Source organism: Erinaceus europaeus, chromosome 1, assembly GCF_950295315.1.
Source record: "Erinaceus europaeus chromosome 1, mEriEur2.1, whole genome shotgun sequence".
Taxonomy (NCBI): domain Eukaryota; kingdom Metazoa; phylum Chordata; class Mammalia; order Eulipotyphla; family Erinaceidae; genus Erinaceus; species Erinaceus europaeus.
The window spans coordinates 116,965,449-116,973,219 of record NC_080162.1 but is presented as its reverse complement, the minus strand read 5'-3'; the positions used below and the strand labels follow the sequence as shown (position 1 = coordinate 116,973,219).

The window sequence follows — 7,771 nt, the reverse complement described above, 5'->3', positions numbered from 1 at the left end:
GGAAGGCCTCTTTGGACATGAACCTCAGCCCTTGCCTCAGACACCACGTTCCCTGCTCACTGGCAGTGTTTGTGGTATCTGAATTTGACCCTGGCAGCCTCCTGGGGTCTGTTGTTCCTTATTTCCAAACAAATTCTTGTCTGGGAGGCATTTTAGTGCTCACAGGAAGGTGCTGGGTGTGGCAGTGCCCCACTGAAGCCATCATCATCGCAGATCGAGGAGATACTCCAAACCACCATCTTGTGGCAGCCGGGCCCAGGTTCAGGGCTAGCAGCCAGTACAACCACCTGCTTTAGGCAGTCACCTGACCACCATGACAGAAACTTCAACCCTGCTTGTGCTTTACCACATGGCAGCAGCTGCTCCATTAAATGGTTTCCCAAGCTGTTCGGTGGGACACTCATGTGAGGGAAGATAATAAGTGCTTGGCACACTGACTCCCTGTCTTGGCAGCAGTCTCACAGCTCACACCAGTACAGGCACTGCTCAGAGAAGAGCTTCCACAAATCTCTATCTCCTCCCAGCAGTGCACACAGATATTGGGCCCACCTGGCTCACCCTTGCCGGAGGACCCAGCAGACTGATCCCTGGTGTTCCCTAGGTCACTGTTTGTGGAACTACTCCAGAAGTCTAAAGAAAGTCCATGAGTTGGAGAAGTGTCCTTTAGAATATTTTTCTTTATGGGGGCCAACAGTGGCACTCCTGGTTAAGTACACATAGTACTAAGTGCTAGGACCCAGGTTTGAGTCCCTGCCTGCAGTGGGTCCGCTTCATAAGCAGTGAAGCAGGTCTCCAAGTGTTTGTCTTTATCTCCCCCTCTCCTCTCAATTTCTCTCTGTTCTATCCAATAAAATGGAAAAATGGCCTCCACGAGCAGTGGATTCATAGTGGAACACAGCCCCAGTGATAACCCTGGAGGCAAAAATAAAATAAAATAAAAATCTGGATACAATTCCATGTAGTTCTGGGCAGGGGTAGCCTCATGCCTGAGGCTCTGAAGTCCCAGGTTCAATCCCCTACACCACCATAAGCCAGAGCTGAGCAGTGCTCAGGTAAAATAATAATAATTCCATATAGTTCCCGTCACCAGAGTTCTATGTCCCATCCCCCTGCATTGGAAACTTCCCTATTCTTTATTCCTCTGTACCAAAATTTTTTATGAGATGCAGAAAGTGGAAGGTCCGGCTTCTGTAATTGCTTCTCCACTGGACATGGACATTGGTAGGTGGATCCATATCTCCAACCCCTACAGATAGAATTATGACCTGAAAATTATTAAGGGGAGTGAGAGATGACTCACTAGGTTGAGCACACTATCGTGTGAGGACCAGGTTTAACCTTTTGGAGCACTAGGTACAGCATGATGGATCAGTGCTGTGATATCTGTATGAAATTAAAATAAGAGTTCATCAAAAGCAGTGGAATCACATAGTCATTAAGCTTCAGCACAATAAAAAGAGAGGAAGAAACAAGGGAAGGTAGAGAAGGAAGATAGTGGATTATGTGCAAAAAGGAATCAGGGTTGCAGAAGTAAGGCAGCTCATCATCTGACTACTACTATTATTATTTATCGAAAAAGACCAGAACAGCACTCTGGCTTATTGGTGCCTGGGATAAATCTCAAGACCTCATGCTTAGAGTGCAGAGATCTAATGCTACTCCATCTCTCAGGTCACCTGAATTTCCTTTAAATAGGGAAATGATGCAGATGAAATGATCTAGATGAACCCCTGCCATCATATACACATCTTTTTTTTTTGCCTCCAGGGTTATTGCTGGGGCTCAGTGCCTGCACCATGAATCCACTGCTCCCGGAGGCCATTTCTTCCCCCTTTTGTTGCCCTTGTAGCCTTGTTGTGGTTATTATTGTTATTGTTGATGATGTCATTTGTTTTTGGATAGGACAGAGAGAAATGAAAAGAGGAGGGGAAGACAGAGGGGGAGTGAAAGACAGACACCTGCTGGCCTGCTTCACCGCCTGTGAAGCGACTCCCCTACAGGTGGGGAGCTGGGGGCTCGAACCAGCATCCTTACGCCGGTCCTTGCACTTGGCGCCACGTGCGCTTAACCCGCTACACTACCGCCCGACCCCCACACACATCTTTTAAAAATGAAACTGGGAAGGAATCGAGAGATCCCCACGCCTGGGGAACTGATGGCTTTAAAGATGACGGCAGCCAGGAGTCAAGGACTGGAGTGTTCTTAAACCGGTAAAGCAAGGAGACAAATCTCCCTGGACCATCCCTCACCCCACCAACCCCTTGCAAAGGAGTCCTCCTAGCTAATACCTTGAACTTGGCTCACTGAGACCTTTGGACTTCTGACCGCTAGCACTGTATACTGTTGGTGTGCGCTTGCTCGTGAGTCTGTCACTGCGGCAAGAGAAACTCAATAGTGGGTGCCGGGCTGTGCCCCTCCTAGTCCTGAAGGATGGTGGATGGGCCCTGGGCAGACTGGGTGCAGGAACTGCCTTAGCAGCTGCGGACGGCCCACTGAGCTAGGTGTCGGGATCACCCGTCTGCATACCCACCCTAGGATCAAGATGTGAAGGCACTCACCCGTGAGCACCTGATTCCAGAACCCAGGACACTGGCCTGGGGTCCCTGAGGACCCTTCCTAGTGGTGGGGCACACAACTCAAAGGGCAGCTATCACCCGCAGCAAGGCCGTCAGAGGGCAGCAGAGGTCCGCCTCGGCCTGTGAGCCAGTGCGCCTGCGCAGCCCCCGCGGCGGCGGGGACGGGAAGTGGGCGGGGCCGGCTTGGCGCTGCTGGCAGGGCGCGGAGCGGTGGAGTGTAGGTGAGGGGCCCGGGGGGCGCTGGGCTGGGGGTTCGGGGGTCTCGGACGAGCTGCAAGAGGGGACCCGAGGCACGCAGGGGTGGGACGGAGCGCTGAGCCACCGGAGGAGGTGGGACAGGGAACCTAGGAGGCAGGGGGACTGAGATGGGGACACCCCAGGGTAGGGGTGTCAGGTGGGGCAGTGAAGGGCGAAAGCAGCGGCTGGAGGAGGGGGTCGGGGAGCAAGGGTGCAGAACTGAGGGGCTGTGGGCTGGCGGGGGTGTGGCAGAGCAGAAGGCCAGCTGGGGATCTAGGACGCTGAGGGTCTAGGGCACCTCCATTTGTCCCAGGTCTCCCTTCTCCCCTCTGTGCTGCCCAGACCCCCGCCCAGCAGCACCTGCACCTGTGCCGGGTGCCCAGGTGCCGCTTGCACATGGCCTGTCCTCACCCTGTGGCTCTTTCCCAAGTGTTGAGTGAAAGCAAGGGCTTGAACTGCAGCCTTTGGCCTGGAAGGAACTCCATGTAGGGAGGGGATGGCTCCTTACCCTCTTTGTACAACCGAGAAGCAGCACCTGATTGTAGAAACTGCGATGCAGCACCTACCACAGTGGTGATGGTGATGGACTCAAGTCTTCAACCCAGCCAGCCACACACTTGTCCTCATGGCAGCTCCCTGAGGCAGCTTCTGTGCACTGGTAGGTGCTCCCTCCTTCGAGGACAGAGTATGAGCCCAATGCTCTTCTCTGGCCCCTCATATCTGGCCTCTGGCCCATATCCAGCCTGTTACCCACTTCGACTCCTTTTTTCCTCCCAGAACTGAAGTGGAAATGATAGAGGCATGAGAAGACCCCATCTGAGTCCTGCTTTGTCATTTCCTGCTCCCTAAGCCTGTTGCTTCAACTGCAGTGTTACTTAACAGCACGGGCATAGTTGTGAGAGGTAACAACACACACACTGCTTTGAATTCCTTTGAATTATCGCCTCCCATCAACCTTCTCTTTAAGCCCTTTCTCTTCTGGCTGCCCTGCTTCAGGGAATGTCTTAGCTTCATCTTTGGGGAAACCAGGCCTAAGACTTGCATATCTTTGTTCCCACTCCCTACTGGTGGAGTTGGTAGGAAACCCACATCATCCCTCTGCCTTCTCACTTGCCCCTTGCCTCATACAAAGGGCATAGGTAGACCTGAAAGTACAGGAATGGGCCCTCTGATCTCAAGGGATTCATAGTCAAGTGGGACTATCAGGCCTATAGAAAGAAAAACTAAATAGTAACTGTACAACAGTGGGGAGGTCTTAGTACACAAGACTTAAATGTAGTTTGAGAAAAAACATGCGGTTATAATGATAAATGTAGATCATATGTGTCTTTAAATATTTTTACTGGGGAGATTAATGGTTTACACTAAGTGTAGTTCTTGATACAGGTGTAAAATTTCTCAGTTTTCAGGGGACCAGGCAGTGGTGCACTGGGTTAAGCCCACATAGTACTAAGTGCAAGAATCCCAGTTTGAGTTCCTGGCTCCCAACAAGAGGTGAAGCAGGTCTGCAGGTGTCTCTCTATCTCTCTCTCTGTCTTCTCCTCCCCCTCTCAGTTTCTTTCTATCCTATCCAAAAAAATCGAAAAATGGCCACAAGAGCAATAGATTCATAGAGCAGGCACCAAGCCCCAGTGATAACCCTGGAGAAAAATTAAATAAAATAAAATTTCTGTTTTCTGCAAAACATTTTCACCCCATCTTAGGTCATCTTTCACCACCATGCACCAGGACATCAAAGGTTCCCCCTCCCCCAAAGTCCTGTCTTTTGGTGTAATATTTTTTTTACCATATTTAAAAATATGTGTTAGAAAAGAGTCAAAAGGGTTTGTAGCAAATTCTTGCCATTATTTATGAATAAAGAAATAGGACTCTGCCTTGGTAGGAAATGTTTTAGTAATTTAGACAGTACTTTTGTGACCACATTAATGTGCTGTCTTCTAATGCTTGCTGTTTTATTTACTGGGGTCCCAAAGTCAAGTAGTTCATAGCACCTAGAAAAAAAAATGAATTTATGTTAGTAAGCATTAGTTGAGCTCCTGAAGCAAAACTGGCAACAAGAGAAAACTCAATGTTGTATGTGGGAAAAAGTGAACTTTTTAAAAATTTTTATTTATTTTCCCTTTTGTTGTTTTTATTGTTGTTGTAGGTGTTGTTGTTGTTATTGATGCCATTATTGTTAGATAGGACAGAGAGAAATGGAGAGAGGAGGGGAATACAGAGGGGGCAAGAAAGACAGACACCTGCTTCACTGCCTGTGAAGTGACCCTCCTGCAGGTGGGGAGCCGGGGACTCAAACCGGGATCCTTAGCCGGTCCCTGCGCTTTTTGCCATGTGCACTTAACCCACTGCGCTACCGCCCGACTCCCTTAAGGTGGACTTTTTAAAAAGTCAGATGCAAGCAAGCAAAAGTGTTTTCAGGCCAGGCTGGGCAATGGTGCACCTGCTTAGTTGAACACACACATTACTGTACATAAGGCCCTGGGTTAAGCCCCCAGTCTCCACCTGCAGGAGGGAAGCTTCATGAGTGGTGAACCAGTACTAGAAGTGTCTCACTTTCTCTCCCTCTATCTCTCCTTCCCCTCTTGATTTCTCTCTGTCTCTATTCAATAAAAAATAAAGTTAAATATTAAAGGGGTGGTGATGTTTTCAGCACTGCTCCAAGGACCAGCAAGGTCTCCCAGGGCAGAAGGGAATTCAGGGGACAGATTGAGGTAGGCACAGAAGCACAGGGGTGAGGGGCTTTACTGGAGCTGTGCTCCAGAAATGAAAGAAGTGGGGAGTAAGAGAGGTTAGATTCCAGGGTGGAGAACCAGTGAGAGCGGGGGACAAGGGGGTTACTTGATCGTGATCTTCATGCATGCTGCCACCTCCACCTGAAAAGTGGGGTGACAATAGGCTGTTGGGAGACTAAAAGAGGTGGTCTAGGAAGAGTGATGGCAGCCCCAGGGTCCTGGCAGCAGTGTGAGAAGGACTGCTGCTGAGAGGGACATGGCTCCAGGGGGGAGAGGTCCTGACTGCTGGCCACATTTGGCCATAGTAGTGGGGGAGTTTCTGGATGCCCATTATCCCTCCCAGGCACACTCCAGGTTCTTGGTGACTTGGACACAACTCTTCCCCCCTGAGCTCCCCACATGCACCTCTGTGGGGACACCCCTGTATCAAGCCCAGCTCTGCCTCAGTTACCCTCCCTTGTCCACACTCCTGTTGTGTCATTCCTGAGACTCGCTCTCCGGGATTGTTCTTCTTGGACACTGACCCTTGCCCCTCCTGAAAGACCTGGGACTGCCTCTGGGTACCCTTTGGGTCAGGAGTTTCATTTGTTATGCTGATATCTCTAGGCTCCAGGGACCCTTGGAATAGGGACTGTTTACCTCATATCTGCCTGGCTATAGATTACAGGTGCAGGAATTCGTTTGGGGGTGGGGGGGGGGATAGAGCAAGGAAGGAAATTCCTCTTGTCCTTTGCCTGAAAAGGAAAGCCAAGCGCTGCCTCTTCTCACCCTCTCAGCTCTGCAAGCTATGCAGAAGCAAGCCTGATTGGTCAGCTGGCAGGATGGCTCTGGGCCACTGGCCTGTTGAGCAGAAAGGGGCCATTTGGCTCACACCCTGAGAGCAGAGCAACCACACCCAGCAGATGCAGCCACTGTCACAGAGTACTGTCACACTCCTCCTTCCCTGCAGGTCCTGCTCTACACATGTTGAATGTGAGCTGCCCTGCAGGGCCTTACTGGACCTTAGGAAGGTCAGTCAGCACAGCAGAGACAGATCTATATGCAGAGAGGATGGACCGCCAGCCATCAGAGAAGCAAGCAGAAGTGGGGGTGGTTGGCATCCAGGCACAAAGAACAACATTCCAAGGCTGGGAGGCCAGGAGGTGCCTGCATTCCTGAGTTGTCACAGAGGTCACCGGCAAGGGAATGCAATGGGCCTGCTTATCAAAGCAGGGTCCTTTGGGGCCTTCTGGGCAAGTCTGTGAGCTAGCCTCCTCTCCTTTTTATCTCAGTCACACATTTACAGGAGCCTAATTTGCACCTCTGAGATGCCAAGGCCTAGGCCTAGGAATTATTAGAAGACCTAGATTTCCTTCCCAAATCCCAGGCAGTTGGCTGTGCATTATTCACATTTCTGTCCCTTCAGTTGCTGGAGGGCAGGGCTTTTTACTGGCTGAGGAGGTGGCATCTCTGTGCACAGGGGCACTCAAGCTTTCTGGGAGATTCTCCCAGTCTTGTTTTGCACAGGCTGACTTCTCAGGCTCCGTGCTTTGCTGATCAGCTAGCTTTCTCCTCATTTGACCCTCACCATCCCCCACAGGGCTCCTGGCTCTGATCTTTCCACTTCAGTGGTAGTTACCCTTGGGATTATAATGCACTTCTTGGTCCTGCTTTCTGGCTGCCTTTTCCTTCATTTCTCACTGGCTTTAGACTGTACTTACTTCCTTTTGCAGCCAGGGCTACCCTGTATTTGCTTCTACTTGTGAACAGATGTTCAAGATGACAACAGAGTTATATCTGTCCTCATAACCTTCCATCATAGAGCCTATTCTAAATGTCTGTGTTCCTACATCTAGTTTATTTATTTCATAGATAGAAAAATTGAGAGGTAAGGGGGAGGTAGTAAGAAAGACAGATATGGGGCCAGGTGGTGGCGCACCTGGTTGAGCACACATATTATAGTGTGCAAGGACCCGGGTTCGAGTCCCCAGTCCCCACCTGCAGAGGGGAAGCTTTGCGAGTGGTGAAGCAGTGCTGCAGGTGTCTCTCCTTCTCTATCACCCCCTTCCCTCTTGATTTCTAGCTGTCTCTATCCAATAAATAAAGATTAAAAAAAGAAAGAGATACCTGCAGCACTGCCTCACTGCTTTTGAAGCATTCTCCCTGCAGATGCAGAGCCTATTTTTATTTATTTTTTAGAAATATTTTTATTTGTATTTATTATCATTACTATTATTATTTACCAGG

At 50.0% G+C, this 7,771-nt stretch overlaps 1 protein-coding gene across 5 annotated transcripts in view; it reads left to right on the top strand.

Moving 5' to 3' along the window:
• The first annotated feature begins 2,738 nt into the window (after nt 1–2,738).
• PPM1F (protein phosphatase, Mg2+/Mn2+ dependent 1F) overlaps nt 2,739–7,771 on the top strand; it is a 35,202-nt gene continuing 30,169 nt past the window's right edge. Inside the window, exons 1-3 of one of the 5 annotated variants that reach the window (XM_016194017.2) lie at nt 2,742–2,797; nt 3,244–3,471; nt 3,591–3,715. The gene's annotated coding sequence lies outside the window, so the exon portion shown is untranslated. Of the gene's footprint in view, nt 2,798–2,856; nt 3,472–3,590; nt 3,716–7,771 lie in introns of those variants that run through there. The other 4 variants (XM_060194676.1, XM_007536443.3, XM_016194018.2 and 1 more) reach the window with 4 other exon arrangements.